The 25,733-nt window shown below is 39.1% G+C and overlaps 1 pseudogene; it reads left to right on the top strand.

The window, feature by feature from the left end:
• The first annotated feature begins 5,462 nt into the window (after window positions 1-5,462).
• LOC138425124 (placental prolactin-related protein 3-like) overlaps window positions 5,463-25,733 on the top strand; it is a 33,044-nt pseudogene continuing 12,773 nt past the window's right edge.

Here is a 25,733-nt window from a genome sequence, read left to right as displayed (position 1 = left end):
CAAGAGGCAGATTAGGTAGTCTGGTATTCCCATATCTTTCAGAATTTTCCACAGTTTATTGTGATCCGCACAGTCAAAGGCTTTGGCATAGTCAATAATGCAGAAATAGATGTTTTTCTGGAACTCTCTGGCTTTTTCCATGATCCAGAGGATGTTGGCAGTTTGATCTCTGGTTCCTCTGCCTTTTCTAAAACCAGCTTGAACATCAGGGAGTTCACGGTTCACGTATTGCTGAAGCAATATGTGAGAATTTTGAGCATTATTTTACTAGCATGTGAGATGAGTGCAATTGTGCGGCAGTTTGAGCATTCTTTTGCATTGCCTTTCTTTGGGATTGGAATGAAGACTGACCTTTTCCAGTCCTGTGGCCACTGCTGAGTTTTCCAAATTTGCTGGCATATTGAGTGCAGCACTTCCATAGCATCATCTTTCATGATTTGAAATAGCTCAACTGGAATTCCATCACTTCCACTAGCTTTGTTCATAGTGATGCTTTCTAAGGCCCGCTTGACTTCACATTCCAAGATGTCTGGCTCTAGATGAGTGATCATATCATCATGAGTATCTGGGTCATGAAGATCTTTTTTGTACAGTTCTTCTGTGTATTCTTGCCACCTCTTCTTAATATCTTCTGCGTCTGTTAAGTCCAGACCATTTCTGTCCTTTATCTAGCCCATCTTTGCATGAAATGTTCCCTTGGTATCTCTAATTTTCTTAAAGAGATCTCTAGTCTTTCCCATTCAGTTGTTTTCCTCTATTTCTTTGCATTGATTGCTGAAGAAGGCTTTCTTATCTCTTCTTGCTATTCTTTGGAACTCTGCATTCAGATGCTTATATCTTTCCTTTTCTCCTTTGCTTTTTGCCTCTCTTCTTTTCAAAGCTATTTGTAAGGCCTCCCTTGCCTTCCTTTTCCATGGGGATGGTCTTGATCCCTGTCTCCTGTACAATGTCACAAACCTCATTCCATAGTTCATCAGGCACTCTATCTATCAGATCTAGGCCCTTAAATCTATTTCTCGCTTCCACTGTATAATCATAAGGGATTTGATTTAGGTCATACCTGAATGGTCTAGCGGTTTCCCCTTCTTTCTTCAATTTGAGTCTGAATTTGGTAATAAGGAGTCATGATCTGAGCCACAGTCAGCTCCTGGTCTTGTTTTTGTTGGAGAAGGGAATGGCAAGCCACTTCAGTATTCTTGCCTTGAGAACCCCATGAACAGTATGAAAAGGCAAAATGATAGGACACCAAAATAGGAACTCCCCAGGTCATTAGGTGCCCAATATGCTACTGGAGATCAGTGGAAAAATAACTCCAGAAAGAATGAAGGGATGGAACCAAAGCAAAAACAATACCCAGTTGTGGATGTGATTAGTGATAGAAGCAAGATCCGATGCTATAAAGAGCAATATTGCATAGGAACCTGGAATGTCAGGTCCATGAATCAAGGCAAATTGGAAGCAGTCAAACAAGAGATGGCAAGGATGAAAGTCAACATTCTAGGAATCAGTGAACTAAAATGGACTGGAATGATTGAATTTAACTCAGATGACCATTATATCTACTACTGCGTGCAGGAATCCCTCAGAAGAAATGCAGTAGCCATCATGGTCAACAAAAGAGTCAGAAATGCAGTACTTGGACACCATCTCAAAAACGACAGAATGATCTCTGTTCATCTCCAAGGCAAACCATTCAATATCACAGTTATCCAAGTCTATGCCCCAACCAGTAATGCTGAAGAAACTGAAGTTGAATGGTTTTATAAAAACCTACAAGACCTTTTAGAACTAACACCCAAAAAAGATGTTCTTTTCATTATACGGGACTGGAATGCAAAAGTAGGAAGTTAAGAAACACCTGGAATAACAGGCAAATTTGGCCTTGAAATGCAGAATGAAGCAGGGCAAAGACTATAGAATTTTTGCCAAGAAAATGCACTGGTCATAGCAAACACCCTCTTTCAACAACACAAGAGAAGACCCTACACATGGACATCCCCAGATGGTCAACACCGAAATCAGATTGAATATATTCTTTGCAGCCAAAAATGGAGAAGCTCTATACTACCAATATCTATCTATATATTCATTGCAGTGTCTTTCAAAATTCCAAGGCATGGTTCACAATACAGAAAAAAAAAAAAATTCTACAACTTGTATAAAACTGTTGTTGTTCTTCAGTTGCCACGTCTGGTCCGACTCTTTGTGACTCCACAGACTGCAACATGTCAGACTTCCCTGTCTCTTACCACCTTCTAGAATTTGCCCTAGTTCATGTCCATTGAATTGGTGATGCCAGCCAACAATCTCTTCCTCTGTCACCCTCCTTTCCTTCTGCCTTCAATCTCTTCCAGCATCGGGGTCTTTTCCAATGAGTCAACTAATCACATTAGGTGGCCACAGTACTGGAGATTCAGCTTCAGCATCAGTGCTTCTTAAGACTAAATGGGGTTGATTTCCTTTATGGTTGACTGTTTTGATCTCCTTGGTGCCCAGGAACTCTCAACAGTCTTCTACAGCACCACGGTTTGAAATCATCAATTCTTCAGCACTCTGCCTACTTATTGTCTGTCCAGCTCTTACATGTGTACATGACTACAGGAAAGAGCTTAGCTTTGACTATACAGATCTCTGTCGGCAAAGTAATGTTTTTGCTTTTAACACACTGTCTAGGATTGTCACAGCTTTTCTCCCAAGAAGCAATCATCGTCTAATTTCATGGCTGCAGTCACCATCCACAGTGATTTTAGAGCCCAAGAAGAGGAAATCTGTCACTGCTTCCACCTTTCCCCCTTCTATTTGCCATGTAAATGACGGGATCAGATGCCATGATCTTAGCTTTTCTGATATTGAGTTTTAAGCCAGCTTTTTCATTCTCTTTCACTCTCATCAAGAGGTTCTTTAGTCCTCTTCACTTTCTGCAATTAGACTGGTATCATTCACATATCTGAGGTTGTTGATATTTCTCCCAGCAGTCTTGATTCCAGCCTTTTGGACTCATCGAGTCCAGCATTTTACATGACATGGTCTGCATATAAGTTAAATCAGCAGGGTGACAATATTCAGCCTTGATGGACTCCTTCACTGATTTTGAGCCTTGTCTGCCTCTAACTGTTGCATTTTGAACTGCAAACAGGTTTCTCAGAAGACAGGTAAGGTTGTTCTGGTATTCCCATCTCCTTAAGAGTTTTCCAATTTGTTGAGATCCACACTGTTTGGTGAGGTCAATGAAGCAGATGTTTTTCTGGAATTCCCTTACTTTCTCTATGTTCCAGCAACTGTTGGCAATTTGACTTCTGGTTTCTCTGACTTCTCTAAATGCAGCTTGAACATCTGGAAGTTCTAGGTTCACATAATGCTGAAGCCTAGCCTGGAGGATTTTGAGCATAACCTTACTAGCATGGGAGATGAGTTCAAATGTTCAGTGGCTTGAACATTTTTTAGTACTGCCCTTCTTGGGAATTGGGACGAGGATCGACCTCTTCCTGTCCTCTGGCCACTGCTGGTTTTTCCAAATTTTCTGACACATTGAGTGGAGCAGTTTAATAGCATCATCTTTGAGGATTTTAAATAGCTTTGCTGGCATTCTATCACCTCCACTAGCTTTATGGGCAGCTGTGCTTCTTGAGACCCACTTGACTTCACATGCCAGATTGTCATTGTCTGGCTCTGAGGGAGAAACTACACTATTGTGATTATCTGAGTCATTAAGATATATTTTTGTATATTTCTTCTGTGTACTTTTTCCATCTCTCTTGGTCTACTCTGATGTATTAAATCACAAAACACCAAAGAGTGAAAGTGATCATGGGAAAGAACAAAGTTTGAGACTAGGGTTGCTGTTTTCAAATTGTATTAGAAAGCTATAGTAATCAAAACAGAATGATTTGCTTCTGGCACAAAAACAGACACATAGATCTACAGAGCAGAACAGAGAAGCTAGAAAGAAATCATACCCATATATTGTTGGTTAGCTTATGAAAAGGGAGGCACTTGTCCATCCAGTGGGGAAAGGACAAGCTTTTCAAAATGGCACTGAGAAAACTGGATAGTCCTTTGAAAAAAATGAAACTGTGTCCCTGTCTTTTACAATACACAAAAATCAACTAAAAAGGGATTAAGAATTTGAGCATAAGACTTTAAGCAATTAAACCCCTAGAAGAATACATTGAGGTAGTCTTCTTGCCATCGGTTTTTGCAGTGACTTTTTGGATTTCACACCAAAAGCAAAGGCAAGAACTCCAAAAAGAAACTAGTGGGACCACATCAAACTCCAAACAAAGGAACATCAACAAAATCAAATGGCAATTTACAGACTGACAGAAGATATTTCCAAATCATGTATTTGATAAGGGCTTAGTATCCTAAAATACATGAGACATACAACTCAAGGACAAAAACCCCCAAATAATCCAAATTTTTAATGGAGCATAAGAAAAGTAACAGTTTCACCAAATCTGAAGATTAGACTATAGATGAGAGACACAGAAAGTTTTTCCTTCTAGAACAACAAAAGCCTGTGCCTTCCTGGTGTTACTTTCTTCATCGCCACTCACTTGTTTGACAACTACAGTTCACAGTGTACATCGTTCAGTCAAGAGCAATCACCCGCAGCGAGCTATAATATGTACTAAGAGCCCCACTGGGGCGGGGGGACTAATATTTGCATACTTACTAATGAGGCATATCAAAAGGAAGGTAATTTCCAGAGTTTACCACTCCATTGTTTTCTATGTTTCATTTCAAAATTGAGCCACCTAGTAAGGAAAATGAGTTAAGAGACTCAATAATATATAGATAGAAAATCAGTTTAAATGGGTGCATGAATGGATTATAATTTGGGGGTAATGTATTACTACTGTTGTAACTGTAGTCCTTTTGGTTCTCAAATGCATCAGGATAATAATTAATTATAAATATTAATACCAACCTAGGGACACATACTACTAAAGTTATAGTGAATAGAGAAAGACACATAATATATTAGGCAAGAAGTCAAAGTATGGGAAGTCAGCAATGGCAGCAAAGTGCAGTGCAGTATTGCCTTGAGAGGAAGGAAGGAGCTCAAAGTTTCTTGAAATACCAAGAATGAGCCAGATGTGAGGAATTAGCTTAATTTGTAAACAAGAAACTTTACCAGAAGAAATTTAAGTTCATAAAAACATTATGATGCTAAAACCCAAAATTTAGATAGAGAATAGATTAGGGTCTGGTATATAGACATTCAAAATTCTCCATTGCTTAGTGCGTCAGGCACTCAAGGACCACCCTCACTGAAGTCTTTCTCTATATCTCAACCTGCAGGTACCAGCATGGAGAAAGAGACAGCTCTACTCCACAGGCAGTGGAACCCTATTATATGTCCTCCTGGTTTTCCTTAAGAAGCAGTCCATGCAGCAGATTTCCTCTATCCCATCCAATCCTGCTGTCTCCCAACGGTCAACAGTCATTCTGCAATGCCCATGGCTCCAGCTTCCAGCTTCTGTGGACACCAGTGGACTTACAACCCTGTCCGAGGTATGAAAGGCTGCAGCATGGCTTGTCTATGTGATTCTCCCTCTGTTCAGACTGTGACAGATTAGTTAGTTCACTCCCCAACAGCTTCAAATGCCTCCCCCATCCCAGTGGATGGCCATGGACATGGGGATCTCTCCCCTGCGCTTCAGCTCCTTCTCCCCCAGGTGCAGGCTGGTCCCACTTGCTCTGCTCCTTCTTTTCCCTTCCTCCTTGTCCCTTCTTTCCTTTGTCCTACTGAGTTCTGTATGGATCGTGATATTCCTTCTCAGTAGTCAGGAAGTCCTGCCAGTGCTCACCTGGTCTTCCGTGGGAACTGCTGCGTCTTTAGACATTCTTGATGCATCAGTGGAGAGAGGTGTACTCCACTTCCACCTACCCCTCCGTCATCTTGTCCACCCCGATTTGTACATGTATTAAAAACAAAAGAAGTTTCCCTTTCTATTACGTAACACTGTCATCACCATACACGTTTAACTTTTGCTTTTTGAGGAGAACACAGGTAAGTTCCATTCTCTTCAGTTCAGTCGGTCATTCAGTGGTGTGTGACTCTATGTGACCCCATGAACTCTGGCAACACAGGCTTCCCTGTCCATAAACAACTCCCAGAACTTGTTCAATCTCATGATTAGATCTCATGATAGATCATGAAGTTCAAACTTAGATACTCAGACATCATTAATTTTTTATACAAGAAAATATTTAACCTTTAAAAATCTCTCCCTATTTGTCCTACCCTCCAGTCTTTGGCAATCATTTTTCTACTCTGAGTTCCATCTTTTGTTTTTGAAATTCCTTATACTTGACATCCTATGATATTTGTCTTTCTCTGACTTAGTTTACTTGGCATAATACCCTCCAGTTTCATCCGTGTTGCCAGAAATGGAAGGATTTCTTTCTTTTCCTAATGGCTAAGTAATATTTTCCTATATATGTCACATCACATTGTTCTAATCCATTCACCTGTTGAAAGATTGTTGTTTCTATTACAAGGCTACTGTGAATAATGCTGCAGTGAGCATGGGAATACAGATCTCTCTCGACAATGATTTCATTTCCTTGACTATATATCCAGAAGTGGGATAATGGATCACATAACTGTTCTCTTTTAAATTTCTTGAGGAAACTCCACAGTATGTTTCTGTGGGAGTTGCACCAGTATACCTCCTTACCAACAGTGCATAAGCACTCCTTTTCTCCACATCCTCAATAACATTTGTCTTTTCTTACATTTTTGGTACTACCCTTTCCAACAGGTATGAGGTGATATCTCTTGTGCTTTTGATCTGCATTTCCTTTGATTATTAGTGATGCTGAGCATCTTGTCATATACCACTTGATCATCTACATGTCTTATTTGTGGGAAAATATCTATTCTTTAAAGATGTAGCATACATCATTTTACTATATTCCAATATACGAAACTCAGTTGCCGACCTATCAATCAACAATGAACTACCAGAAAGTGGAATAAAGAAAACAATCCCATTTACTATAGCATCAAAAAAAAAGATAAAACACTTAGAAATAAACTTAAGCAAGGTGTTGAAAAATTTTATACAAAACCTTTAAGACTTTGATAAGAGAAATTTAAAAAGAGTTAAATATAGATGGGTCTGCCAAGAACAGTTGCCCTTTTCTGAATCACTAAGTTTGTAGCAAAATCAAAGCCTCATATTTTTTGCAGACTCTTGCCTGATTGAATCCCATCCTGACAAAGTTGGGACACGCTTCCACACACAGGTGTGTACACAGAATTTGAAAAGTGAAATGAGCCAATTTACACTGTGGCTAACAATTGCTCTTTTGTCTGCCCCTCTTTCCCTCCAATTTTTTGTACTCTTCCTCATGTTCTACTGGGTAGGATGTGGGAAATGGGTAGCTCAAACACACACATTAAAAGTTGTAGGGATAAAGTTGACTCCATTACAAATTAAAGTTACACTGCTGGTTCAGCCATAAAGAACCCACCTGCCAATGCAGGAGACCCAGGGTTGATTTCCTGAGTGGTGAAGATCCCCTGGACAAGGAAATGGCAACCCATTCTGTATTCACGCCAGGGAAATCCCATGGACAGTGGAGCCTGGTTGGTTACGGTCCATGGGGTTGCAAAAGAATCAGGCACAAATTAGTGACTAAATAACAAAATCAGGGAAGTCTTTTCCCCCATCATTCTCTCTTTCTGGCCATTGCTGAATATGATTTAAAACCTGGAGATTTGGAGTTGTATTTGAAAATCAGAAACATATATTATTTTTCCAATTGAAGGAGGTATCTGTACGCTTAGTCCATAAATGTTTAAAATCTTAGAACTTCATTAAGTTGTGATGACTACAGCGAGACAGTCAAGGTTGAGAAATAGAAGCTCAGCCTTCTCTCCCCAGCAAGACTGCTGCCAGATGACTCTGTGCTTTGAGCTTGTTCTCTTGGCCTCTGTTCTGTGTGTCTCCTGCATGCAGAGCAAGAAAACTTAAAAAGCTATTAGGGTTTGGGGGGCTCAGATACTCCATGGCAACCATTTTCCGCAATCCTACAAAGAAAACAATTTTGGGGGGGGGGGAGAAAATGTAAGGAAAGATTTATGGACCTTCGGGTTTATAAAACCATCTGGTGCTTTGTAGTTTGCAGGCTGGTTGCTTTGAGAGTTCAAAGCTTGGACTGACCACACCACTATTGTTACCACTCCCTCTTTCTTGAACAGTTCAATTTCATTTCTACAATGATACCTAAGAAGCTAGTCTTTTAAACTTATGGACAACTTGTAAAAATCAGTAGGATTTAGGAGAATGTACCTGTTGCTTTTTAAGGGCATTTTTACTGTTTGACCCTTCTTGTGGGAGCACTGTATAATTTGGATTTTGTTTTAGCAGTTGGTGACTTTGACCCCTCTCACTAAAGTGTTTAGGCTGAGGAGGACTCAAAAGAGCTTTCTGATGGGATTTTTACAACCTCTTCCAAGCTAGAGTATTTCTCCTCTCAGCATAGCAAACCCTTATATAGAAATGTTTTCCAGCCTCTATAGAGTTTTCTGGTGGAGCAACTGAGATGAAAGTCTTGATATTTGAAAAATGCACATTCACATTGCAGAGCAAAAAAAAAAAAAAAAGTTACGCAAGTCAATAATATCACTTCAGTGTGACTCAAGTGTTTTCTCAATTTCAAAAGAAAATGGAGAAAATGAGAACAGGGTGTATAAGCTTTCTCTGCCTAGTTCTATTTGTAACTGAGCTGAAATCTCAAATATGCCTTACTTCTAGTGAGGGGTCCCAAAGGTCTCTGGGTGTAGGGCAATCTGCTTATTAATTGCCTGTACCTGTGATAATCTTGTACACTTAGATTACAAGAGTGACAAACTTTGATCCACCTCACACTTTTAGAATGCAAATTAGCTACACTTTATTAAAGAAATAGCGTTTTAAGGAAGAATATAAAATGAGAAACAGATATAATCTGGATCAGCCCTTTAGATACCTTTAGTGGAGATCAGTGGAGAAAGAACTCCAGAAAGAATGAAGGGATGGAGCCAAAGAAAAAACAATACTCAGTTGTGGATGTGACTAGTGATAGAAGCAAAGTCTGATGATGTAAAGAGCAATATTACACAGGAACCTGGAATGTTAGGTCCATTAATCAAGGCAAATTGGAAGTGGTCAAACAGGAGATGGCAAGAGTGAATGTCGACATTCTAGGAATCATAAACTAAAATGGACTGGAAAGGGTGAATTTGACTCAGATGACCATTATGTCTAATACTGTGGGCAGCAATCACTTAGAAGAAGTGGAGTAGCCATCATCCTCAACAAAAGAGTCCGACGTGCAGTACTTGGATGCAATTTCAAAAACGACAGAATGATCTCTGTTCGTTTCCAAGGCAAACTATTCAATATCGCAGTAATGCAAGTCTATGCCCCAACCAGTAATGCTGAAGAAGCTGAAGTTGAATGGTTTTATGAAGACCTACAAGACCTTTTAGAACTAACACCCAAAAAAGATGTCCTTTTCATTATAGGGGACTGGAATGTAAAAGTAGGAAGTCAAGAAACACCTGGAGTAACAGGCAAATTTGGTCTTGGAATACAGAATGAGGCAGGGCAAAGGCTAATAGAGTTTTACCAAGAGAAGGCACTAGTCATAGCAAACATCCTCTTCCAACAACACAAAAGAAGACTCTACATATGGACATCACCAGATAATCAACACTGAAATCAGATTGATTATATTAATAGCCAAAGATGGAGAAGCTCTATACAGTCAGCAAAAACAAGACTGGGGGCTGACTGTGGCTCAGATCATGAGCTCCTTTTTGCCAAATTCAGACGTAAATTAAAGAAAGTAGGGAAAACAACTAGGCCATTCAGGTATGACCTAAATCAAATCCCTTATGATTATACAGTGGAAGTGAGAAATAGATTTAAGGGCCTAGATCTGATAGATAGAGTGCCTGATGAAATATGGACGGAGGTTCCTGACATTTTGCAGGAGTTAGGGATCAAGACCATCCCCATGGAAAAGAAATGCAAAAGAGCAAAATGGTTGTCTGGGGAAGGCTTACAAATAGCTGTGAAAGAAGAGAAGTGAAAAGCAAAGTAAAGTGGAAAGATATAAGCATCTGAATGCAGAGATGCAAAGAATAGCAAGAAGAGATAAGAAAGCCTTCCTCAGTGATCAATGCAAAGAAATAGAGGAAAACAACAGAATGGGGAAGATTAGAGATCTCTTCAAGAAAATCAGAGATACCAATGGAACATTTCATGCAAAAATGGGCTCAATAAAGGACAGAGATGGTATGGACCTAACAGAAGCAGAAGATATTAAGAAGAGGTGGCAAGAATACACAGAAGAACCATTCATAGAAGATCTTTAGGACCAAGATAATCATGATGGTGTGTTCACTCATCTAGAGCCAGACATCCTGGAATAAGAAGTCAAGTGGACCTTGGAAAGCATCACTATGAACAAAGCTAGTGGAAGTGATGGAATTCCAGTTGAGCTATTTCAAATCCTGAAAGATGATGCTATGGAAGTGCTGCACTCAATATGCCAGCAAATTTGAAAAACTCAGCAGTGGCCACAGGACTAGAAATGGTCAGTCTTCATTCTGATCCCAAAGAAAGGCAGTGCCAAAGAATGCTCAAACTACCGCACAATTGCACTCATCTCACATGCTCCTAAAGTAATGTTCAATACTATCCAAGCCAGGCTTCAGCAATATGTGAACCGTGAACTTCCAGATGTTCATGCTCGTTTTAGAAAAGGCAGCAGAACCAGAGATCAATTTGCCAGCATCTCCTGGATCATTGAAAAAGCAAGAGAGTTCCAGAAAAACATCTATTTCTGCTTTATTGACTATGCCAAAGCCTTTGACTGTGTGGATCACAATAAACTGGAAAATTCTTCAAGAGATGGGATATCAGACCACTTGGCCTGCCTCTTGATAAACTTATATGCAGTTCAGGAAGCAACAGTTAGAACTGGACATGGAACAGTAGATTGATTCCAAATAGGAAAAAGAGGACATCAAGGCTGTATATTGTCTGTCACCAAGCTTATTTAACTTATAGGCAGAGTACATCATGAGAAAAGCTGGGCTGGAATAAGCACAGCTGGAATCAAGATTGCTGGGAGAAATATCAATCACCTCAGGTATGCAGATGACACCACCCTTATGGCAGAAAGTGAAGAGGAACTAAAAAGCCTCTTGATGAAAGTGAAAGAGGAGAGTGAAAAAGTTGGCTTAAAGCTCAACATTCAGAAAACGCAGATCATGGCATCTGGTCCCATCACTTCATGGCAAACAGATAACTGTGGAAGCAGTATCAGACTTTTTTTTTTAGGCTCCAAAATCACTGCAGATGGTGACTGCAGCCATGAAATTAAAAGATGCTTATTCCTTGGAAGAAATGTTATGACGAACCTAGATAGCATATTGAAAAACAGAGACATTACTTTACCAACAAAGTTCCGTCTAGTCAAGGATGTGAGAGTTGGACTGTGAAGAAAGCTGAGTGCCAAAGAATTGATGCTTTTGAAGTGTGGTGTTGGAGAAGACTCCTGCGAGTCCCTTGGACTGCAAGGAGATCCAACCAGTCCATTCTGAAGGAGATCAACCCTGGGATTTCTTTGGAAGGAATGATGCTAAAGGTGAAACTCCAGTACTTTGGCCACGTCATGCGAAGAGTTGACTCGTTGGAAAAGACTCTGATGCTGGTAGGGATTGGGGGCTGGAGGAAAAGGGGACGATAGAGGCTGAGGTGACTGGATGACATCACCGTCTCAATGGATGTGAGTTTGAGTGAATTCCAGGAGTTGGTGATGGACAGGGAGGCCTGGCGTGGTGCGATTCATGGGGTCGTAAGGAGTCGGACATGACTCTGCTACTGAACTGAACTGAACTGAACTGAACCGAACTGAGTCCCAGAAAATTAGTTGCATTCATAGGATTTTTTACTGTTGTTGTTTTACTATTTGTGGATTACCCATTTTATGGGTGTCTGTCATTATCCTAGTGGAGAATAATTGTATCTTCAGATTACACAACATTTTAGGGATAGGGCTCTCTATTTTTTTCTTTGCATGTTCAACATGCTTTATGATAACAATAGAAAAAGTCTTCTGAGTTCATGTATGCACGCAAATGTTTTAACGTATTATATCGGTGCTTACTTGACATTGTATCTTGCATACATTATTTGATTTGCTAGAAACTAAATATTAACTAATATTACTATTAATTTAATATTAATATTAAACACTGTGATGAAAATTAACACTCCTGACAACGCTTTGTTTCCCCATCATCTTTTCTGAAATGATGATGATGCACTATAATATTGTGGAAGTCTATGTTCAGAATGGAAAGTTCAAAACATGAGCCTCAGAGATTGAATCTTGATGTCTGATCTGTTCCTTAACTTTGCCTTAACCCGTTAGACATTATGTCATCAGTTAGGCAATGCAACATTTTTCCTTTCACAACAGTAGCTCTTATTTTGCTTCTCAAACTCTGATAAATCTACTTGTTTGCATCCTCTTTCCAACACAGTGCTAACATGTCAAAGTTCATATGTAGACTGAAATGAAAACTGAATTGTGCATCTTAAATAATACTACATAGTCATTTGTTTGGAAAATGGGGAGAATCCAGATTGAGCAGATAAGATACACAGATATTTGTCTAAACTGGTTCTGGATCTGACTCATCTGTGACTGAATCTTGGTTACCAACGTGCCTTTCATTTCTACTCAAATTCTGAAAGGACTTAGGAGATTTTGATCAGATTCTTTTAATTTACTTTTAGTTAATCCCCTTAGAAACAATTTATAGACTAAGAGAACCCTCCCAGCACCTTGTGAATAAGATTGCATCTCCTAAAACGGTTACTTCTTGTATTTCTCAGTGACTGATTGGTGTAAGAGAGCAGGCTGACTTGGGCTGCTTTCTTTCCTACTGTTTTGTAGTCAGTAGAAAAGCAGAGGGCTCTGTAAGCATAGTTGAGTGAATACACAGCTAGAGGCTCAAGATTTTAGAGTCACCTTTTGCTTACTCACTTCTCCTTTTCTGTCCTCATATCACATCTGTCACCAGTTTTCAAAGACGGTTCCTCCAGAGAGTGGGCGTTTCCACCTGCCTCTGATGTGAAATGCACTGAAAACAGTTATGAGCTTTGACAGACATATCAACTTCAGGTTTTCTAACTAGCAGTAGCAAATAAACTCTGACATGGGGATTACTGACCTCATGTCTGCCAACGGGTTGATCCATGGTTGGCATCACCATTTAGAAAAAGTACATTTGAAAATATCACATGATGTGAGTTTCAGTTGCAAATTTGGGAACCTTCAATCCATCTGTTGTCATAACTGAGAAATTTAGAAAATGTCTGAAACTGTATATATGCACTTTTGTATACTGTTTTATAATAGATATAATACATATATAAACTTAAATATGCTTATATAAATATATTGCTAGGTTTATTGTATTAAATACTTTTTACCTTTATCAAGAAAGGGCAAAACAAATTCATTCTTTCATGTTATTGTGTTTGGTCTTTCCTCTTAACCTTCTGAATAAAGTTCTAGTTTTCACTCTAAATTGAGTAGAATCCACACCAAGTTGGTTTTCTCCCCCAGCTTATTAAATACTTCATCATGGGGTCATCTTCATGTATTTTCTGACCTCTAAATTTCACCAGAGAAAACCCACAATTTGCCCCAAAACCATCATGAGAGTCTTCCAGCCTTGGCCTCTTGATCATTTGCTTGAGATTTTTATACTAACCACGCATTTCTGGGTAAGTAGGCACACATATCCACGCTTTTCTGCAATATTATGGCAGAAGCCTTGGTCAGTGATTTTCACTGGAAGTGGGGGAGCTATATTTTAGTATTAGAGTGACCCCTGGGGTCTAGGCAAAATGCAGATTGCAGAAAAGAAGACATGACTATTCCAAGAACTTTGGCCTTTGACCTAGAATTATATCCTAATGGGTCTCTGACTGAATTTCCAAGTGATTCTTAGCACAATAAAACTGACGAGCATGAGTTCTTCTGAAATGTTTACACTATAGTTTCTTAACCACATGTGAATACCACTGAAGCATTTAGAAATAATCTTTGGATTCTCAAAGTTCACAAACATTTGTTTGACCTTGAAAAAGGCCACAGGCAAAGTATATGGAAATCTGAATCTGGAATAACTGAATTAAATGAGATAATGTATGTGATAATTCTCTGTGACTTGTAACTACAAAACTAATGTTCATCATTGGTATGTACAGGTTGATTGTTTTCTTTGGGTTCCATGGAATAAGATTTAGGTTCGGTCAGATTATTTGGTTGCTGTATGTGTCATGCTGCTGCTGCTGCTGCTGCTAAGTCGCTTCAGTCATGTCTGACTCTGTGCGACCCCATAGACGACAGCCCACCAGGATCCCCCGTCCCTGGGATTCTCTAGGCAAGAACACTGGAGTGGGTTGCCATTTCCTTCTCCAATTTGTGAAAGTGAAAAGTGAAAGTGAAGTCACTCAGTCATGTCTGACTCTTAGCAACCACATGGACTGCAGCCTACCAGGCTCCTCCGTCCATGGGATTTTCCAGGCAAGAGTATTAGAGTGGGGTGCCATTGCTTTCTCTGGTATATGTCATAGTGAAAGATAAATTGAATTAGGTTCAGATAACTGATTCTGTTCTTGCTTTGGTATACCAGTTGTCTGTGGTTCTACACTACTTTTACTCCTATTTCTAGAAGTGTTTCTTTCCTCTGCTTTCTGTCTGTCTCTTTCTCTTAGAAATCATCTATTCCCCACCTGAGTCTATGTTTTGGGGGTGGGGCTGACCCTATTTCCTCACTCCAGGAATGGCCACCTGTCTTGATCTGAGCACTTGAGATTCACCTAATTTGTTCATGGTGGGCTTGTGAGTAGTGCAAACTTAACTATACTTGCCTCTGGGACTTCTCTAGAGCTTTTGGGATGAGTAAAGATACAGCTTCTAGTAGCTGCATTTTCTGTTCTGTCGGGACAGCCTGCCTGTCAACCTGGAGCTATGGAGAGGGTGGAGAGAAGAGACATATCCCTGATAAGAAAGGTTGGACTTCGCCTCCTCCTATTTTCCAAGTCAGTCCCACTGAACTCCCTGCTCTGTGGTTCAAAGAACATCTCCATCTTTTTGTCTGTTTAATTTGCTTCAGAGAAGCTTCTGTTCCTGGCAAAGTAATGTTCTGGTTTCTTCCCGCCATCATTCATTGGCTGGCTACTGGTTGTGTTACCTTGAACTTGATAGTCATGTTTCTTCAGGTTCACTGTTTTTATGTGTAAAAATAAATTGTAGCATTTAGAAATGAAACAAATTAAACAGTATACTGAAATGACAATATTTGAGAGTGTTATCAAGTTATGGGAGTTGGTTGCTATTAAATGAGTTGCTTTCAGGCTAGATCCAAAGAAATGGAAGAAGGAGGCATCTGTGGAACTTAAACAGAGTCCTGCAGAGGATGACACCTTGAAGAAAGTGTAATTGTATCTGGAAAATTTAAGAGGAGGGAGCCAGGGGAATAAGTTCACTGATCTCATTCTGTTTCCTTCCATCCATCTCCTTCCAGGGCTTCCCATATGTTGATCCCAACAGGAAGACAGAAAGTAAGAGGGCCTGTTAATGTGGTCCCTAGGCCATCTCACAGAGGCCATAAACATGGTGGAGAAAGAAGAAAGTATATCCAGAAGGGCAAAAAGAAGGTATCTGGCATGGCAGATAATCTTGGACTTTTCTTCCAGTTCTAAAATTAAATGAGAATGAATAAAAATCTAGAAGAATGTGACATTGGGATTCGTTTGGATTAATGTACACATATGAGTGAGAAAAGAGAAGGGAAATCTTACATTGTTCCCCACTCTTTTCTGCACAGTTAATATCCCAGTTCATTAAAAGCATGCCTAATTAGGCCAATGATGTTTTACTGTTTTGAATGACATGGCAAAAGAGTTAGGTAATTTACTACTTAAATGAGACAATAAATTGATTCAAATTATTCTTGAAAGTTGATTTTAAAAATTAGTACTTTGAGTGTTGATTTTGTAAATAGATTTAGAAAAGTTCGTTTCTTTTGTATGCAGTAAAGTTGAATAGCTTTAAGTTACTCAACTAACGTGCTTAAAAAAAAATCGGAAAAGTAGACTCACAGATGTGGAGAAGGACCTAGTGTTTAGTAGTGGGTGGGGGGTTATTTAGTGATGCTGAGTGTTCAAACTCTTGGATATATGGTAGGCTGAGTATATTTTGTACAACATGATTAATGTGGCCAATGTTTTGTAGTAAATGTAAGTAGAAAGCAACCTTTAAACTTTGTATATATTGTGTTAAAAAGCAGAAGACAGACAATCATTTATTTTTAAAAAGTAAGCACTAAACAGAGGCCTAGTGTTTCATCTGGTTTCTCCACTAAAGAGGTAGGAATTTGTCTAATTGCTTGAGAAAGCCTGACCATGCCAGGCTGATTGTAAGACTACAAAGTATGTATAAAACCACATATACCGTTCTTTGTGGGTGATTTAAAGAATGTTCAAGAGTAAGTTTTTCTCCATACAAATTTTCCCCATTTATTTAATTCCTGAGTAACATAGAGCTATTGTAATGGCACAATTGAATATTTAGACTTGTTGTTGTTCAGTCCTAAATCGTGTCCAATTATTTGCGACTCTACAGACTGTGGCACGTAGACTCCCCTGTCTTTCAGAATATTCAGAGAGAATAATTCTTTATAAAGATATGGAGGTCTTAAAAATTTAGAAAAAAGCCCATTCAACTCTGATTCTTTTGTTAGAACTGCATCCTTGTAGATACAAAGTCTAAATGTTTGCATGTTAACCTATAATACAGAAACATCACCCTCCTCCTTGGTGATAGTGATGGTCTGTGTCTATAGTCAGGGAAGTAAAACAGGCTTCTTCTGTTGTGGGATGGTTCTCCTGTGCCCTGCCCACCAGAGAGGTCTGTGTGTGGCCATCTCCATCTATGCGTACCTTGTCTGTGGGTCAACCGCAGTTCTTTAGCACCCCTACCAAGGACTTTGTCTTGGCCACTGGAGGAGCAAACTGCAGAGTCTCAAGATTTTATTCCATCCCAGAGTGTTTCATCAGAAAGGTATACTCCCATGGGAGTAAAAACAGACTCCCTGGAAAAGAATACAAACCATGATCAAGATCATGGTCTTGAACGTCTTCATAAATTTAAGAGAAAAATCTCACCAAACAGATTGATATATATTTTCAAATAACATTTTTATTGGCTGACAGAACATAAAGGTGAAGCATTCATAATCTGGAAGTCACACTGTAGACTCTTTCCACATACTCAGCCTCCTGCCACATTCCTTTCCATTTGCATTGGTGAACTGGAGTCTTTGCATCCAATGGTAGAGTGCAAAATAAGGGATTTGACCCAGAAAAAAATTCAACCTCACATCACTTGTAAGAAGTGTGAATTATTATTTCACTCTAAAGACAGCCATTTTCATTTTTTGAATTTCATCTATGCACTAGGATGTATAAGAGATGCTTAATGTAGTCTACAATGTCACATTCGTATTTTTATTCACACGATCATACACGGCAGGGATGACTCTCTAGTTATTTTATAGCTAGAAAACGTCTTTCTCTCTTGCTTTGCTTATCCCTCCTACATATTAGACTTTGTTGTAAGTTTTGAACATTCTTTTACTTAAATAGTTTAAAGATTTATTTTCTTTCCAGACCTTCTACCACAAACTGCTCCGTCAATCTCCAGAGTGATCCCCAGCCCCTGACCAAGATCCCTGAAATCCCATTCTGCTCCCTCTAATAATGCCTCTGTTCTTCAGCGGGACTTTGTTTTAAAAATACAATATAATCGTGTCTCTGCTCCCTAAACCCTTGGATGGCTACTCTTTTCCCTAGAGAGAGCCTACTTTTCTTCCTGCTGTTAATGGGTCTCTCCTAGACATGGCCCGTGCCTGGGCTTCAGCTCCACTCCTGCCCCGTCCTCTCCTCTCTCCCCGTCCAGCTACACCACACCTGATCAGTTCCCTGAACATAACATGGTCCTGTGCTATCTTCCTTGCCTTGATTTGCTCTGCCAAGAACGATTTTTTTCCTATAGTTTGTTCAGCTTCCTCCCATGTATCTTTTAGATTTTTAGCTTCTGTGTCAGTTCCTTGGACAGTGACTCCTAACCCATTAGACTAGGAGCCGTGTTCCCTTGCTCTCTGCTCCCACAGGATGAATCCTTCCTGTTTCCCCATCTCTGCATGTTTGTGATTACTTGTTCAGATACCTGTCTTTTCTGCTAGAAAATAATCTTAATGAAATCAGTGACCTCACCTGTCCCATTTATCAAAGTATTTTCTTTCTATAATGTAGAATCTGGTGCTGGGGAGGCATTCAGTAAACTGTTGTCAAATACATAAAGATTTTTAAGAACACAGAAGACTGGAGGGGTTGAATCACCTGCCCAGAGTCATACAAGTTATACCTCTGGCCACACCTGGATTAGAACCCACTTGTGTTTATCAAGAGAATCCAGCTTTCCCTCCATTTGAGTGCTACCTTGAGGAAGGGCTGGTATGACTAGCAAGGTTCAGCTATACTTTTTTCTGTTTTCTGCTCTTGGAACAGTATTTTGGATCCAGTTTTATATAATGAATAGTTCTAAGATAGTTGTGATAATAGAACATACACTTTAAGAGTATTTTAAAATTATAGATGCCTGCTTAGTGATACTGGAGAAGGCAATGGCAACCCACTCCAATACTCTTGCCTGGAAAATCCCATGGATGAAGGAGCCTGGTAGGCTGCAGTCCATGGGGTCGCTAAGAGTCGGGCACAACTGAACCACTTTACTTTCACTTTTCACTTTAATGCATTGGAGAAGGAAATGGCAACCCACTCCAGTGTTCTCCCCTGGAGAATCCCAGGGACGGGGGAGCCTGGTGGGCTGCCATCTATGGGGTCGCACAGAGTTGGACACGACTGAAGCGACTTAGCAGCAGCAGCAGCAGCTTAGTGATATTTCTACATGTTTCAGAGAGTTATATGATCTAGAACGTTCTTGTGAAATATATCTTTACTTTTAATTTTCATCTTGAATTTTATGTTAAAATTTACAGTAAGTATTTTTTGTTTTGTCTTTTTTTTTTTTTATCATCTTGGCAGACCCATCTATCCTTTGTAGTTTGGCCACTGAAATACGTAAGCATCCCATTATTTCATGTTCTTACATCTATTTCCTGCTCTATTCAACCCTTCATTACACATCACCTTAACTTCCTTCCTTGCTTCCCAGGTTTCTTTCTTCCTTAAGTGCATGAAACCCTTGTCTCTTTGTTTATCACAATGAGAATACGACCAGCATGGATATAAAAATTGCTTTGTAAATTATGAAGCTTTGAAGCAATTTCAATCATGATTATTTATTCATATGCCAAAATATCCAAAAGATAGAGTGCAAAAGAAGACATGAGAAATGCTAAATGTTTAAGATGGCTTATCCTTAGAAAATTATGTTCAAGATCATTTAATAATGACATCAAAGTTTATTAGGAATTATTAGACTCAATAGGTTTCAAATTCCATGGAAAATGGAAAACAAAACATGGAATGACTTCAAGCTTCAAGGTATATATAATAAGAAATTTCAACAATCTGGGTTGTTGAGTCCTGGGGTGGATCATTAAAGGAGACTGTGGACTGACTTCCTAGGAATTGTATGAGGAACAGAATGGTCACCATCTGATGTGGTTCCCACTCTGTAACCAAGCAAAAGGACTGAGAGATATCAGGTCACCCCAATCCTATATTCTAGTTCCAAATTTGATCAAAGCATTAATTTTTTAAAACTCTTACGCAAAGTCCCTGTAACTTTAATAGAAGCACTCATTTTTTCAAAATGTAAAAGTTCCTACAGAATGGAAAAGTAGTCAAAAATTCCAGCTATTATGGTAACAAATAATAAAATTATCTTTCCAAATGCAACACATGGACATTTTAACAGCAGTCATTTCAGATGAGACTTCTGTTGATAAGACACCCCCAGAGGTTCAAAAATCAGAGGTGGTAATAGCAAAATAAGAGCAAGTTTCTCAGTTTTTGCAGTAGCCCCAAAAAGGCTTTATGATCTGCAGTGTCCAAAAGGAAAACCATATTCAGCCTCATGAAAAATGTCAAACCTTTCAGTGACTGGTCATCATAACACTGTCAGAGACCTTCCACACCAAAATTAATGACATCCTGGTTAGAAGATCCTTCAGCTACCCTGTATGTATATCTTTATGAATGTATTGATGTCTATGCATTTATATTTGTTGAATATTTTTATTGTAAGATAATGAAGGAGGAAAGTTAAAATTCTCTTCTGATTTGAAGGTTTGTGTAGGAGTTTCACATTTTTTATTCACATTTTACTCTGAAAGGAAGAGAATTAAGGCAACAAGATCAGTCTAAATTTTTTATCTTCAGTCACTGAAAAATGGGAACCTAACTTTGCTCTGCATACCAATCATTTATTATGTGGTGTGTGTGTGTGTGTGTGTGTGTGTGTGTGCGTGTGTGTGTGTGTGTGTGTGTGTGTGATAGGCATATGTATGCAAGCATAAGACAGCCACTGCTGCTCAAGCAGCCTGAAAAATTTCATGCACCCCTGATCTAGTCCTGACAAGAGGATCCAGCTTGGAAAACAAAACCTCCCAATCAGCCTCTTGGATCTCCGTAAAAACATGAATGATACTGGGAGGCTTTTATTTCACACAGGCAGGTTCAAGTATAAGGGACTTTGTCACCTCTGGGGACTAAGAACCCAGTTATAACATTTGTGTGAAAGCTGACTTGTTAAATTTGCCCTCAAAGATAAGGAACCTACCAAAGCACTAGAAAGAGGAGAGGGTCCAGTTAAAAGTGAGGCCAGAGGCTGAGGGGCTAGTCATCCACTGAGAACTACTTAATTATTAATCCTTTCACTTAAGTGATATTTAAGCATCCACAAAGTCTCCATTTTCCCTTTCTCAGTAGATACTGCATAGTTTTCTTTTTCCTATGTAGACACTGACATATATAAATCAAATGTCATGAATATTGACTAGCAAGCAGAGCATTTTTTGAGACAGAATTGGCAAATAAACCTGTAAGATATTTAAATGATATAACATGATAATTTGATATATGTATATATTATTTTTAAATTTACATTTGATTGGAGTATAATTGCTTTACAATGCGTTGGTTTCTGCTGTACAACTATGTGAATCAGCCATAAGTATACATGTATCCCTCCCTCTTGGATCCCCCCGCCATGCACCCCATCCCACTTCTCTAGGTTGTCACAGAGCACTGGCTAAGCTTCCTGTGTCACACAGCCACCTCCCACTAGCTATCTATTAATATTTTACAGTTGGTAATGTACTAAGTGTCAACGCTACTCTCTCAATTCAACTTGCCCTCTTCTTCCCCCATTGTATCCACAAATCTCTTCTCTGTCTGTGTCTCTCTTCCGCCCTGAAAATAGGTTAACCAGTGCCATTTTTCTAGATTCCATACATACATTAATATACAATATTTGCTTTTCTCTTTCTGACTTACTTCACTCTACATAACAGGCTGCAGGTTCATCCACCTCAGCTCAAGTGACCCAAATACGCTTCCTTTTAAGGTTAATTAAAATTCCCTTGTATAGATGTACCACACCATCTTTATCCATTCCTCTCTCAGAGCACGTCTAGATTACTTTCATGTCCTGGCTATTGTAAACACTGTTGCAATGAACTTTGGGTACACGTGTCTTTATGGATTATGGTTTTCTCAGCGTATATGCCCAATAGTTGAATTTCTAGGACATATGGTAGTTTTGTTAGGACTTCCCTGATGGCTCAGCAGCTAGAGAATCTGCCTGCAATGTAGGAGACACAGGAGATGGTTCAATCCCTAGGTTGGGAAGCTCCTTGGAGGAGGAAATGGCAACCCACTCCACTATACTTGCCATTTCCACCTACCCCTCTGCCATGGTGCTGACCCTCATTTACATATGTATTAGAAAGGTCTTCCCTGTTTATTAAGTCACATTCCTGTCATCTGACATGTTTACCTTTTATTTTTTGAAGAGAACACAAATAAGTTCCCCTCTCTTAGACAGCATCAATTATACAACACAATTTTATCAGTTATAGTCATTTTGCTATACATTAGATGCTCAGAGTTTATAATTTTCATATTTTAAAATGTATAACCTTTAACAAACCTGTCCCTATTTCCCCCACTCTCCAAGCCTTGGCAATCACTTACCTATGCTGTTTCTGAGTTCTACTCTTTTTTCTTTTTAGATTCCTTGCGTTTGAGATCATACAGTAATTGTCTTTCTCTAACTTGTCTTACTTAGCATTAGGCCCACCAATTTCACCCATGCTGCCACAAATGCAAGAATTTCTTTCTTTTTCAATGGCTAAATAAAATTCATATGGGTATATATATATATATATATATATATATATATATCTCATATCACATTGTTTTAATCTCTTCACATGCTGACAGATACTTAGATTGTTCCCATAATTGGTTGTTTCTAGGCTACTGTGAATATAGATGCAGTGAACATGGGTGTACGGATTTCCTTTGAGATAATTATTTCTTTTCCTTTGAATATATATGCAGAAATGAATTATATACAGTAGTGGGTTAATGGCCGTATAACAGTTCCTTGTGAAATTTCATGAGATAATTCCAAAAGTTATTCCATGGAAGTTGCACCACTATACATTCCTCCCATTAATCTGTTAAGACCTCCATTTTCTAGACATCCTCAACAACACTTATTACTTATTTTTTGGTAAAAGCCATTTAAACAGGAATGAGGTGGTGTATGTTGTACTTTTGATTTGCACTTCACTGATAGTGATGTTGAGCATCTTGTGATATATTTCTTGGGCATTCTGTATGTCTCATTTGGGGGGAAAATTGTCTATTCTTAAAAAATAGCATGCTTTTTGTAAACTGTATTTGAATATATAAAACTCAGTTACCTATCCATGCTGCTGCTGCTGCTAAGTCGCTTCAGTCGTGTCCGACTCTATGCGACCCCATAGACTGGACTACGCAGTCCCCCAGGCTCCGCCGTCCCTGGGATTCTCCAGGCGAGAACACTAGAGTGGGTTGCCCTTTCCTTCTCCAATACAAGAAAGTGAAAAGTGAAAGTGAAGTCGCTCAGTCGTGTCCAACTCTTAGAGACCCCATGGACTGTAGCACACCAGGCTCCTCCATCCATGAGATTTTCCAGGCAGGAGTACTGGAGTGGGGTGCCATTGCCTTTTCCAATACACAGAAACAAATTACAGAAATACAATAATCCCATTTACAATTGCATCAAAAAATAAAATACTTAGAATTATATTTAAGCAAGGTGTTGAAAGATCTATGTATGAAAACATTCAAGAAACTTGTGAAAGAAATGTATAAAGACACAAAAGGAAACATATTTCATATTTATTGACTGGAAGGATTAATACTGTTAATACATCCATATATCCAAAGCTATCTACATATGTGTTGCAGTGTCTTTCAAAATTCCAAGGCATTTTTCACAAAACAGAAAAAAAAAATTCTACAACTTGTATAAAACTGTTGTTGTTGCAGTTGCCAGGTTATGTCTGACTCTTTGTGATCCCCAGACTGCAACACTTCAGCCTTCCCTGTCACTTACCATCTCCTAGAATTTGCCCAAGTTCATGCCCATTGAATCGGTGATGCCATCCAACCATCTCATCCTCTGTCACCCTCTTTATCTTCTGCCTTCAATATTTCCAAGCATCAGAGTCTTTTCCAATGAGTCAACTAATCACATTAGGTGGCCAAAGTATTGGAGCTTCAGCTTCAGCATCAGTCATTCTGAAGAGTAAATGGGGTTAATTTCCTTTACGGTTGAAGCTTGATCTCCTTGCTGTCCAAGTTTGAAAACATCAGTTCTTCAGCACTCTGCCTTTTTTACTGTCTGCCCAGCTCTTACATGTGTACATGACTACAGGAAAGAGCTTAGCCTTGACTATACAGACCTCTGTCAGCAAAGTGATGTTTTTGCTTTTAACACATTGTCTAGGTTTGTCATAGCTTTCCTCCCAAGAAGCAATCATCGTCTAATTTCATGTCTGCAGTCACCATCCACAGTGATTTTAGAGCCCAAGAAGAGGAAATCTGTCACTGCTTCCACCTTTTCCCCTTCTATCTGCCATGTAAATGACAGGATCAGATGCAATGATCTTAGCTTTTTTGATATTGAGTTTTAAGCCAGCTTTTTCACTCTCTTTCACCCTCATCAAAAGGTTCTTTAGTTCCTCTTTGCTTTCTGCCATTAGCATGGTACCATTCAAAAATCTGAGGTTGTTGATATTTCTCCCAGCAATCTTGATTCCAGCCTTTTGGACTCATCAAGTCCAGCATTTCACCTGACATGGTCTGCATATAAGTTAAATCAGCAGGGTGACAATATTCAGCCTTGACGGACTCCTTCACTAATTTTGAATCAGCTTATTATTCCTTGTCATCCTGTAACTGTTGCATTTAGAACTGTATACAGGTTTCTCAGAAGACAGGTAAGGTTGTTCTGGTATTCACATCTCCCCAGAGTTTTCCAATTTGTTCAGATCCACACTGTTTGGTGAGGTCAATGAAGCAAATGTTTTTCTGGAATTCCTACTTTCTCTATGTTCCAGCAACTGTTGGCAATTTGATCTCTGGTTTATCTGACTTTTCTAAACGCAGCTTGAACATCTGGAAGTTCTAGGTTCACATAATGCTGAAGCCTAGCCTGGAGGATTTTGAGCATAACCTTACTAGCATGGAAGATGAGTTCAACTGTTCAGTGGCTTGAACATTCTTTAGTACTGCCCTTCTTGGGAATTGGGATGAGGATTGACCTCTTCCTGTCCTCTGGCCACTGCTGGTTTTTCCAAATTTTCTGACACATTGAGTGGAGCACTATAATAGCATCATCTTTGAGGATTTTAAATAGCTTTGTTGGCATTCTATCACCTCCACTAGCTTTATGGGCAGCTGTGCTTCTTGAGACCCACTTGACTTCACATGCCAGATTGTCATTGTCTGGCTCTGAGGGAGAAACTACACCATTGTGATTATCTGGGTCATTAAGGTATATTTTTGTATATTTTTTCTGTGTACTTTTTCCATTTCTTCTTGGTCTATTCTGCTGTATTAAATCACTAAACACCAAAGAGTTAAAGTGATCATGGGAAAGAACAAAGTTTGAGACTAGGGTTACTGATTTCAAATTGTATTAGAAAGCTATAGTAATCAAGACAGAATGATTTGCTTCTGGCACAAAAACAGACATACAGATCAACAGAACAGAACAGAGAATCTAGAAAGAAATCATACCCATATATTGTTGGTTAGCTTATGAAAAGGGAGCCAAGAATATCCAGTGGGGAAAGGACAAGCTTTTCAAAATGGCACTGAGAAAACTGGATAGTCCTTTGAAAAAATGAAACTGTGTCCCTGTCTTTTACAATACACAAACATCACCTAAAAAGGGATTAAAAATTTGAACAAAAGACTCTAAGTGATTAAACCCCTAGAGGAAAACATTGAAATAATCTTCTTCCCTTTAATTCTCTGGTATACTAGGTTGATTTTTATTTAAAATAGTAATACCAACATAGAGCCACATAGTACTCACAGTAGATTGAGAAA

Source organism: Ovis canadensis, chromosome 20 (genome assembly GCF_042477335.2).
Source record: "Ovis canadensis isolate MfBH-ARS-UI-01 breed Bighorn chromosome 20, ARS-UI_OviCan_v2, whole genome shotgun sequence".
NCBI classification, from domain to species: domain Eukaryota; kingdom Metazoa; phylum Chordata; class Mammalia; order Artiodactyla; family Bovidae; genus Ovis; species Ovis canadensis.
Note: the sequence above shows the minus strand (reverse complement) of the source record. Positions and strands in the feature narration are given on the sequence as shown.